Genomic DNA, 12546 nt, shown 5'->3' with positions numbered 1-12546 from the left:
CCAGACTGAGTAGCTCGTGGGGAGATTGGAGGGAGCAAAGTGGGAGCAGCGGGTCTGTGGTTGACTCTATAGCAGAGGAGTCTAGTTTCAGTCTGTGGGACAAAAATAGCTCCTGTGCACAGAAAGCAAGACCAAAGAGGTGAAGGGGGACCCCAGCACGTCAATCCTCGTCCTCTCTCTCCTCCTCTGGGAGTGGGCACTGAAGTTAGCACAGTGGGAGGGTGGGGGCTGACAATATTTCCTTTTTGACCATGTGAACATGTATGCACACAGAGTGGGTGGCCTTGCTGTTGTTTATGGGTTGTTTGGTTTCCAAAAGAGCACCCAGTGGGGTGGGGGAGCAACTCATACTGAACAAATCCCCTTCCAGAACATCTCCAGAGGCTATGGCATCCTCCAAGACCTGCACAAGTATGGGGTGCAGCAGGCCACCCCTTAAATCATGAGCACAGTCCTTTGTGAAGAAAAGATCTAGTCTTCACCAAGAACCAAACCCCTGGCATGAGGATGCAGACCCTCTCCCTGCACAGCTGGAGGCACTGCCCTGCCCCACTGTCCCCTGAGGCACCGGTGGTCCCAGTCTCCCAGTGTTGGAGACCCTGCATGAACTCTCCCATGTGGCTCCCATGTGACAGTGTGGGAGATTGTCCCACACCCTGGCTCTCATTTGCAGGGAATGTGGCAGATCCCAGTGCCCTGACCTCCCAAACCCAGGGACACTGCTCAGGCTCCAGGTGAGCCCCCTGGACTCCATCTCCCCTTTGGGTGCAGAAGCATCCTACCCAACCCCCACCCGGGAACACTTGCCTCCGCCCCCCACCCTGTCTGACTGTCCCTGCTCTTATGTCCCTGCAGTGAGCAAGCCATCACAGGCTGAAAGCAGTTTTCAATATTTCCTTTGAAAATCCACATACACTCTGTCCTGCGGCCATCTCATGGCTGTAGAATCTCAGCTCCTCCATGGGAACCTTTTAGGCGACATTCTGCGACACTCGGAGCTCTGCAACCTGCTGCCTTCACTCACAGGCCTATCCTGTGAGTCATTCACAGGGCGGTCACACCACACAGAGGAGACAGAGGAGAAGCTGTCCTGGGCCCCAGGGCTGTGCCCACTCTCAGTCTCAGCCCCTCCAGTGTCGCTTTCTCCCCACTTTGCTCCCTCTGTGAAGGTCTCCCTGGATGTGGGGACTGTGGTCCACGTGGGTCCTTGTAGGGTTTCCTGGACCTCCGTGGTACCCATAGCAATGGCTCTTGAGCTTGCTCCTGGTTCACCTAGCTGGTTGAGAGCACGTCCCAGTCTCTGCTGTCCCTGTACCAGATACACCCTACATACATCAGCCATATCCCCATCCCACTGCTCCCCATCTACCATGACCTGCTGACCCTCAGCTCAGCCAGCCTCTAAGGTCCCCAGTCTTAGGTCAGTGCAAACTTTCAATTGCTGGTCACATGTATCCTCTAGCACATGGAGAGGAAGGGAGCTTGATCTTTGCAGACTGGCCAGGCCTCCAGCCAGGAGCAGGGACATGCAATGCATCTGGCCCAGGGCCATCCTCAGAATGCTCACACATCATGGGGGGTGGGAAGTATGCAGTGGCAGGACACTGCAGCCAGGACATAACGAGGAGAGGCCCAGAAGAGTCTCTTGGCTTAGCTGGGCATCCAGGAAGGCTTCCTGGAAGGAGCAGCAGGTGGAGACAGTGCCAAGGCTCTGGAAAATAGAGATGTTTAGTGAGCTGTTTCATGAAGGACATCGCTGTGCTACCTGTAGACATCAGCACTGTCATCACTCACTCATCCATTTAATCATTTGTGTGCTGAATGCTGACTGCATGCCCAGCCTCCTTCCAGACACTGGGATAGAGTTGTTTTACACAATGCTGGCCAACATTTTAACGCAAGCTGAAAATCATCCATACCCAGATGATTCCAAACAGTAACTGGATTTTAGAATTTGGTGTCAAGGAAACCAAGCTCCCAGGGAGTTGTTATAATTACCACAAGCATTTACATGACCCGGGCTGGGTGCCAGGCACTATTCTAAGCTCTGCTTGCTGTATTTCTAGATTTGTGGCCTTTGTAGATAAAGGGCCTTCATTCTCAGACTCAGGGCCTTCTCCTCCAGGGGGCAGACCTCAGTTTCCCCTTCTGTAAAGAGAATGTGCTCGCTGGCCCCACGGCCCAGGGTTCCCAGGCTCCAGAACCCACTAGGGAGCTGCTGCACAGCAGTTCCCCCAGGCCAGGGGACCCTGTGGTGGACATCAGAGTGCCTGGGGGTGGGAGCAGGTCTGCCTGCTATCTGGCACCACCTATCCAAGAGTTTGGCCAGCACAGGTCAACAGTGCTACTCAGAGGGCTCCCGCTGAGGGTCCCCCTGTCTGAAGAGGCCCATCAGGGCAAGGAAGTAGGGAGAACTGACCCGGTCAGGGAGGAGATGCTAGCACCATCCTGGTCACTACTGGCACAAAGAGAAGCAGAGGATGTGACCAGTGGCCTATCCTCCAAGCCGGGGAAATGGGATGAAACAGGTTCAGCTGAGTCCACTTGAAAGGGCAGGAAGGGGAGAGGACTGAGGGAGGCAGCCTCCAGCAGGTGAAATCTCCAGGATCCCTTTCCTCTGAACCTTCTTCCCACCCAAGCTGAGTCCTCAGAGCCTCACAGCTTCTTATCCCTTTTCTACTGCTCCAGGCAAGGCCCTCTGCTGTGCCAGAAATCTTCCAGGACATCCTAAGAGAGTTGCTCGTTTTTTGAAGCTTGGAGCTAAGGTCTCTGTGCGATGTCCCCTGAGTCCACAGCCCAGCACTTCCCAGGGCCCCTGCCCAGGGACAGTCAGCACACTGTACAGGGGTGTGCTGACTGTCCAACAAGCCTGTCTCCCTGTGGGCCACACTGCTGGGTCTTAGCCCAAGACACAGTCCTACCTCCTCCTAATTCCTTCCTGCATGGGAGCTCCACCTCCACCCAGAATCTGTGTGTTTAGAGTCCTGTGCCACCTGACAGGGAGTCCCCCTCACAGTTAATTATTCTTTTGAGTAACTTTTGTTTTACAATAAAGCTTATTCAAGTTGATGTCTGATTCCTGCCTTCTGATTGGACACTAGCTGAGGCAGTTGACCCAAGGAGGGGTCCCAAGGTCACAGCCATGAGGCTGGGCTGGGTGGGTGTGGGCTGGATGGTCTGTGTGCTCTGGTTGGAGCACAGTGCTGACCTTCTGGACCCAGGAGGTCAGAGGCCAATACTCCTGCCTTAGCATCAAGATTAACCAAGCTACCTGTGCTTACTATGATGAGGCACCAAGTGAAGTGTGTGCCTGGGATCCCGAGTGCGATGGCAGGTCCACAGCCCAAGCCAGTGTCCAGGGAGCACTGAGCACATACAGAAGAAATGCCACGTTCGGATCCCTTAGCTTTCAATTCCAGCCATGGTCTGAAAAACAAGAATCAATTCTCACAGCCACTGGGACCTTGTGTCCAAACCCTCTGGCCCTGTCACCTGGGCTGAATGCTGCCAACGCCTGACTTGGTGAGACTGGGCACACTCACATGCAAGTTTCACTACTTACAGCCAGGCAGCAAGGGACAGAAGTCTTGGCTCCAATATGGGACAGTCCCCCACAGCTCTGGAAAGTTGCCTCAGTAGATGGAATCCTGACTGAGCAGGCCCTCTTTGCACCATGCTGGGGGACTCCGGGGACAGCACCCCAGGCTGCATGCCTCAGGGGCCACAGGAGTCACTGTGATAAAGCTCAAAGAGTACCTGCTTCCTGGGGTGGGGAGGAGCGAGCCCCGCTGCCCAGACAGTGACTAAGGGTGCTTCAGTCACTCTTGAGAATTGAAAGCAAGAAAGTGGGAGGACCTGGTGTGTCCAAGGCCACCTAGACCACTGTCCTGTATGCAGGAACTCTGTATACTCTTCAATTTTTTTTTAAATCTATAGTTGTTCTAAAATTAACAATTTATTTTAAAACTCATAAAATTTACTTATGTAGGATTATGGATTATGGATTCACAGTCTTGCCAAGTTTACCACTGTATGTTCAGCCTTGATTGAGAAAGATTGGGAACCTGGAACTTGGAATGGGGGGAGGAGGACCCGGATGAAACTGATACTCTGAATTCCAGGTCACCCTGAAACTTCCCACCTTCACAGCTTGTCCTCCTGTGTTAAGAAGCTGTGTTCCCTCAGCTTGACCCCTGCAGGAACCCAAGCAGGACTGGGTCAGTGTGGTAAAAGGGTACACATCACCCCCCAGATTCCTGTAGCCACCATCTGTCGCCCCTCCCCCCATACAGATGAGATCACCAAAGCTGCCAGGAGACATTCACTTGGACCCAGGGGGGATCGAGCCAATACTGATTCAATACTCTGAGTTATTTTTCCTCAGTTCTTCAAATTCACCATTTCATCGTCTTCCAGGTTCATTGTCTCTACACAGAAACCAACTGCGTGAATGTCCATTGCTCTTTGGAAGATACTCTGTTTCTTCTAGCCACTTGTGATGCTTTCTCCTTGACTTCTGGTCTCCACTTGTTGTGTGTGTGGTGGCACTACAGTTTGAACTCAGGGCCTCCTGCTCCACTATTTGAGTCATGCCCCCAGCCCTTTAGAATAGGGTTTCACATTTATGCCTGGGCCAGCCTAGACTGTGATTCCATTTATGCCTCCCATATAGCTGGGATGACAGGCATGTGCAACCATGCCCAGCTATTGGTTGAGATGGGGGTTTCACTAACTTTCTGCCTAGGCTAGCCTCGAACCAAGATCCTTCCCATCCTCTTTCCAAGTAGCTGGGGATTATCAATAAACCCAGCCTGTTCTCTACATCTTAATGCATTGTGCCTAGAAGGTCTTGCTGGCTGCTCAGTTTCTGCCTCACTTGGGGGACATGGGGTCTCTTGTATTTGTGGCCTGCCGGCTGCTGCAACAGACTGGCTGGAACTCTCAGCTCTGTGCCCTGGCTGCCCAAACCCTTCCCATCCATCTAAGGAGAGCTGTGCTCAGTCCAGGCTCACAGGAGGTGTCGCAAGAATGTGAGCAAGACTTACTGAATACCATGCACTCCAGCACCCCCAGTCAACCTTAGTGGTAAGCGAGAGCCCTGTGGCTCAACCCCTTGGAGCAGCTCAGGTTTGCCCTCATTTCCCCATAGGGCTCCAGATCCCAAGTCCACCTCGTGTCCTCTCCCTGGCTGTGGACCACTGTCTGCCTAAGGCAGCTGTCCTGAAGCCATCCTGGTCTCTGAGGTTAGGCTTGAAACCTGGTTCCTTGAGCCACGAGACTGCCCTGTCCCTTCTGGGCCCCAAGGCCCTCCCTATCTTGGGATGGCAGGCCTGCATCCCCTGCCTCTGTACCACACCTGCTCCTTCTAGTCACAGACCTGTGTTGGGCTGAGTCTCCCATAAGGGTGGGGTTCCCTGTACCAATGGTGTGAGAAATGACTGTACTCAAATGGACAGAACAGACTGCAGACTGGCCTCAGGACTTCTGGACAGCTCCCTCCCCTGACCCTGCCTATCCCCTCCCCTTTCTCTTCCTCTCTTCCACCACTGTCCTGCTTATTGGCATCATGCCCAACTTGATGGGCTTAGCTTTTGATGTGGCAAGGACACATAACTCCCCAGTCGACTGTCCAGCTCTGTGGTCTGCTGTTATTCCAGAGTCTTCTGTGATACATTAGAACAATGGCCCTGCAGTCAGTCACAAGGGACCTGGCCCTTCATGCGGTGCTCCAACCCAGAAGCCAGCCCCCACCCAAAAGCAGGAAGCCTGGTGGTTCCGGCCCACCACAATCATTCAGAACCAGGCCTACTTCTCGCTCCATTCATGGACTCTGAACCCTGTGCCTACCCCACTCGCCACCACTTCCAGGCCCACTGGTCCAGCTGGTCCCTTCAGAGATGCTTTGAGAGGACAGATCAACAGGAACAAGCTCACTGACCACAGGAGCACAGACTTGGGGGAGGTGGAGGGAGAGTGCAGAAGGTCCTTCTAGAACAGCACTGTATGGTTATTACCTGCAAGAAGGAGGTCCCCAGCACCTGTCCTGCCACCACACAAGTGCCTGGGAGAGTTAGACACCACCTCGCAGGCACCCCAGTATGTAACCACCCAGCCAGCGCTGCCCCTGCAGGGCTCAGGCTCCTGACTCTGGACATGGGGCCCAGAGAAGGCTCTGGGGTTCCCTTACTTCTGAATGAGGCTCTGTAGGTCCTGGTGTCTCTGCATAGTGAGGCCCTGGGGATCAGGGAGCCTTAAGACTTGCAGTGATGAAGGAAGGCTGGCAGACAGGGCTGGGACTCTTCCCCAAGTCCTTCTTCCAGGTGTCCCTCACCTGTCTGGCACTGTCCTTGCAACCCCCTTACACCCTCCTGAGGACAGGCAGCCCTGATCTCAGGCTGGCTCCCTGCTTGACCATTCCTGGACAGGCCACATGCTGGTGGCCAGCTCGGCAGCATTCCCTGGCTGGGCGGATCCAGCTGGTAGGGGAGCTGTTCCCAGAACAAGGCAGGCTGTGCACCAACAGCAACCACAAAAACACTCAAATAGCTTCAAGTTGTCAATTCAGATGACTAGGGTTCCAGAAAACAAACAAACACAGGCTTGAAAGGCCGCCCACCCATGGAACCTCCTCACAGCCAAAGCAGAAACACTAGAAAGATACAGGCCACATGCTCTGCAGGCTCCTCAGGTGGCAGAGACTGGCAAGACAACAACCTGCCCTCCCCCACCTACCTCAACACCAGGTCTTCAACTGCTACTGTGAGAACCCAAAGGGTGGGGAACCAGGAGTTTCGCACCAGGGAACTCCCTGATGGCCACCTGGAGAAGCATGTGGCCAGTGCTCTGGGCTAGATCAGTACCAGCTTCTTCCTGCTGCTAATGTAACAAACGACCAAGCCTGGGAGGTGTGAACAGTTCTCACTGCAGAAGTCCAGCATCAAGGTGTCCATAAATCAGGCTCTCTCTGGAGGCTCTCAGTGGATCCTTTCCTGCTCCTTCTGGTGGCCTCATCCTTTCAGCCTCTGCCTCTGACTTTACAGGACCTCCTCTCAGCACTGGGGACCAGGAGCAATAAATTCTACTTCAATACCAAAAAGGCCCAGGCCTGGGGGAGGCTGGGGTGCTGGCTGGGAGCCCTGTGGAGTCAGCCTAGCCTCCAGTGCTGCCAGCTCCAGACCAGGTTCTCTCCCTTGTGGAAAGCCCCTTCACTGGCCTCCCTGCCACACCCACCTGTCCTGGGGCCCACACAGGACTCTGGGGGCTTAGTCCAGGATGATGGCAGCATTTGGATTTGACTGTGGTGTGGGCAGACAAAGTACAGCAGACAAAAAGGTCGTTGGAGAGCAGTCACTAGCTGAGGTACAAGAGCCCTAGAAGTCCATCTCTTATCTCCAAGGGGCCCCGGCCACACTCACATGTCAGCTGCTCAGACTTGGGGATGCTTGCTTCTTATCCCACCCAGCATGCTTACTTCTACCTTCCTCCACAGTGACTATCTGACAAATCCAAAATGGGCATTTTATTTTTTAAGGAGGAGGGGCAGTTTATTTTCTTAAAATATCAGGACAGGTATGGGAGTACATGCCTGTGATCCCAGCTATGCGGGAGACATAGGTAGGAAAGTCTAGGACTTAGGCCAGTCCTGGACAAAAATGTGAGACCCTATCTAAAAAATAACTAATAACAAAGAAGGTTGGGAACTTGGCTTACATGACAGAGTGCCTGCTCAGTGAGTGAGAGGCCCTGAGTTCAAACCCCAGTACTAACAAAAAAAATTAATAATAATAAAATGAAATGTCATGAACAACAACAGCTGTGGAGATATCCCAAATGAAGAAAACTAGAGACCCGGGGTCCCTCTGCATATCCACTGGATGGCAAAAGCAAAGAGACAGGCCAAGCGCTAGGGTGAAGAGGAATTCCAGTACCTGATGTGGAAGGCACCATAGTTGTCCATGGCCCAGATGCTCCCCTCCTAGGACTCACCAATAAAAGGAAGCGTCCACACAAAGACCTGCATAAGCACACTCCAGCAGCACAGTTAGGAAGGGTCCAGCCAACACCCATCCGTAGGTAGATGTGTAAAGCTGTGTGGTCTATCCATGCAACGAGGGCCTGTCAGCCATGCAGAGGATGCCTCAAAAGCAGCATGGGGAGAAGAAGACACAGCAGAATGACTGAGTGGGGTGACGCTCTTGAGGACAGAGTGAGGTGAAGGTGCCAGAGCAGCCATTGCCCTGGCTGGGGGGTTGGACAGGAGAGACCTGAAGAATCTTCCTGGGGTGGAGGTATCCACATCTTTGTAGAAGCATGGGTTATATCAAGAGGGACATTTGTCAAAAGTCCTCCAACTGTGCACTTAATAAATGTGCATTTCAGCTCACTTTACAAAATAAACACTACAATAACATGCCATTTTTCATCCATCAAAGTGGCAACGCCCAAATGTTTGAGAGCACAGCACATGGGCAAGCTGAGGGAGAGCAGCCCTTCAAGGTCAGCATGAGCTGGGAAGTCCCTGGCGAGGGTGGCAGGGCAAACATTCATCGGAACCACAAAGGCATGGACTCGGATCCAGTGGTCTGGGTTTGAACATGAAGCCTGCAAATACACCCGCACCTGTGATGACAGCTTCCACAGAAGCCTGGCCGTGGCAGCCTGGCTCCTAACAGCCAGTCCAACAGCACATACACAGGAGTAGATGAAGTTTGCTACCTTTTGCACAGATGTGGAAAAACAAGAATAGGTTTAGATTTGATGGCACTTGCCTAAAGAAACTTTAGGGAAGACATTTGAGAGATTTGCAATAATGACTGTCAGCTGACCACATGGGGCTCTCACCTGGAAGCAGCTTTTCCTGAGCCGTGATCAACTGCCCACATTATAGCGTCCGTCACAGGGTGGGCATCCATGGGAAAGGAAAACAGGCTAGCGAGAGGGATTTTGAAAAACAAAGCAGAGGCATGGCGTGCTGTGGCCTCTCTCACACACACTCACGCATGCACACACACATGCATGCACACATGCACACACACACAGCCACAGCAGATAGCCAGCCCACTCCTATGAAAGATTAATTATCATCACACCTTTGCATAAATAGTTCCAAAAGCTAAGATGAAAGGATTGTGTATAAAAGGCAGATGAAGACCATTCCCCTCCCAAGGAATTACCCAAAGAAACACAGGGGAGGTGCAGACAAAAGATTTCTATCCTCCGTGACAGCCTGATCCCCAAGGAGACATGTGATTTCCAAGAAGAGATTACAGGATAGCCAAAGCTGTGGGCCCCTGAAGCAGCATAGGAGATTGTCTCTGAATCTGATGGAAAAGAGATGTGAATGTAGAGAAGACATCTCTGAGGACAGTGTTGGAGGAAGACACACATTAGCATAGTGCAGAAGCAAGCCAGGAAGCACAGAATCCAATCCTAGAAGACCTAACACACGCATAATGGGTACTCCTGACGGAGAAGACAAAACCCAAGACAGAGGATGATTTGCTGGCTGCACCAAGTGTGTGTTCCCCAGATGCAAATCTGCAGTTCCAAGGAGCTCCTGAGAAGACCACAGACAAGTTCACTGCCACAGTCGCTCAATTCTGAGGGAATGCACAGCACTGCAGACTCTCACTTAAATTTCAGAAGATGGTAGTTCAAAGTTCCCAGGGCAAAAACCAGTGTGGGTTTTCTATCCAATAAACCTTCCTTTGTCCTGAAGTATAAGGGAAACAGATGTTCATGTGTGCAGAGACTTTAAAAATACACAGGGCACACAGAAGGATGGCCAGGAACCTCAGGGTTTCCAAGCCAGTCCTGGATTCCTGCTGTCCCCACATCACTGTTCATAGCACACTCTTGCTCTCAAAAGTGCCCTAGGTCACAGAGGGGAAAAGGTGCTACAAGGACATGAGAGGAACAGACAAAACTGGAATCCAGATGGAACATGGGATGAAAATGTCACTACGCAGACTCCCCATTGTGAACCCCCACTCTCACAACACAATGCTGACCAGATGGCCCGAGAGAACAGATCTGGCCAAGGGGATAGCTGCTCCTGTATTGTTTTTGCAACTTTTTGTTACATTTGATTACTTCCAAATTGAAAGGAGGAGGAGTAGTCAATTGTTTCAGTTTTAGACAATAAATTGTGCAGTCCTCCAGTGTGAGCCGTCTTTGACAACTACTGTGACAAAATTCAGACAACCAAGGACTGAGTGGAAACAGATGCAGGTGCAAGGCCTAGGCTGCACTTTAACCTACCTGAGTTCCCCTGGATTCAGGGAAGAGCAGGAACCAGAGTGAGGAACAAAAGTTGAAAGCTACAAAAGTTAATAATGTATTTTTAAAAACAAATTAATAAAATTAGGGGCAGGAGGCTGACAGAGTGGTTCAAGTGCACCTGCCTAGCAAGTGTGAGGCAGAGTTAAAACTCCAGTACCACAAAAAAAAAAAAAAAATCTAGAGTTAGGAGAGGGGCTAGGAATAAAAAAAATAACTTCTAAGCTTGAGACATTGGATTTAAGAAAATATTATGACTTTCTACAAGCCTTTCACAGGACTTGTTATCAGGCTGTCCTGACCCAGTTCCCATGTGGTGATGAGACTTTTTGTTAAATTTGTCCTGTTCTGCTTTCTCTGACCGATTGTGATCCCAGTAATTCTTTTTTTTTTTTTTTTTTTTGATAATAATGGGGTTTGAACTCAGAGCCTCATGATTGCTAGGCAGGCACTCTGCCACTTTAGTCACACCCTTAGCCCTTTTGCTTTAGTTATTTTATCTGGACCAACTTGGACCATGATCCTCCTACCTATGCCTCCCTAGTAGCTGGGATCACAGATGCATACCACCACGCCCAGCTTGTTGGTTGAAATGGTGTCTTGCTAAATTTTTGCCCAAGCTGGCCTCAATCTGAGATCCTCCCAGTCTCCACCTCCCAAATAGCTGGGATTATAGACATGAGCATCATGTCCAGTTCTAAAATCATTTCCATTCTTATTTATTTATTTTTGACAGCACTGGGGTTTGAACTTGGTGTCTTACACTTGCTAGGCAGGTACTCCTGCCACTTGAGCCACTCCACCAGCCCCCTTCATTTTCATTCTCACTTTACACTACGCATCTTTGCAGCCCTGTTGTACCCAGGTGGAGACTGGTCCTTGAAGAACTGTACAGGGTGAGCCTGGAGCGTGTTTCCAATGCATTCCTGGTTTCCTGCATTACTTGAGTCTTATATAATGAAGAAGTGCCTTTCTTACAAAAACAAACCATTATTGTTGTTTTATTTCACTAATCAATTTATTTTTGACATCGGGGATTGAACCCAGGAACTTCACATGCTCTACTTCTATGCTCCACCCCAGCCCCAGATTCTTCTTTTGAAAGAGGAGAGAGGGAGGGGTTAGTACCCCCGTACCTCCTGCCTGACATCAGGGGGGCCAGGATACTGCCCAGCCTGCCCCAGTCTCCAAGGTCTTTTCCTGCACAGCCTTGTGCGAGGGCACCTTGCCCTGTGTCCACCTGGGTTCCTGCTCAGGCAGAGGGCTTCACCCATAACCTTCACCTGCTCCTGGCCTCCCCACACTTGATCACGTGCTTTCTCTGCCAGGTGACAGGTGTCGGCTTTTGCATCCTGGAATGAATGCATGTGTACACTTGTACTGCTTCACCTACGTGAGAATGAGATCTGTACCTAAATACAGACCTTCAAATGGCTTTTATCACAATGGTTACAGTCTCCGTGAGCCAGGCAAAGGGTTTCAGGAAGGTTGCACCTCAATTTTCAGAGCATTTAACCACTGCCAAAAACACGTCATTCATATTTTTCTAAGCAGACTTTATTTTTGAACACTTGGGGAGTGACAGAAGCCGGCAGAGCCCTACGTGACCTTATTCTGTAATAGATTCCCCTGTTTTTACAATCTTACATTAGCTGTATATTCGCCACAATTAGTGAACCAGGATTGATATCAACCAGTCCATATTTCATTCCAATTTCCTTCTTCTTTTCCCTAATGTCCTTCCCCTCCACCAGGACCCCATTCAGGACCCCACATGACTTATGGTCACGTCTCTGCAGGCTCCTCTTGGCTGTGAGTTTCTCAGACTTGCCTTGATATTTTGAGGAGGACTGGTCAGACACCTTGCAATTGTCTGGTGTTTTCTCCTGATCAACTAGCATGATGCACTTGGGAAAGGTGTCAGTGGACCAAGGGTCACTTTCCTTACCTCATATCCAGAGCGCAGAGCCTCAGCATGACTCTGCACAGTTGATGTTGACCTTGACCACCTGGCTGAGGTTGTGCTGTCCATGTCTCCACTATGAAGTCCCTCCCTACACCTTCCCTACTGCACCATTTGGAGGGACGTCGCTGCACAGTCACACTCACGGTCTGGGGCTTGGCATTCACATTGGTTATTTAGATTTCTTCCACAGGGAAGATTTGTCTCTTCCTTCCCATTTGGTTCATTCAAGCACTTATTTATATCTTGGGCTAAAATCCCATAGTATATTTCATTGCTCAAATTGTTCCAGCTCCGGACATGGG

This window comes from Castor canadensis, chromosome 3 (assembly GCF_047511655.1).
Source record: "Castor canadensis chromosome 3, mCasCan1.hap1v2, whole genome shotgun sequence".
NCBI lineage: Eukaryota > Metazoa > Chordata > Mammalia > Rodentia > Castoridae > Castor > Castor canadensis.
Note: the sequence above shows the minus strand (reverse complement) of the source record.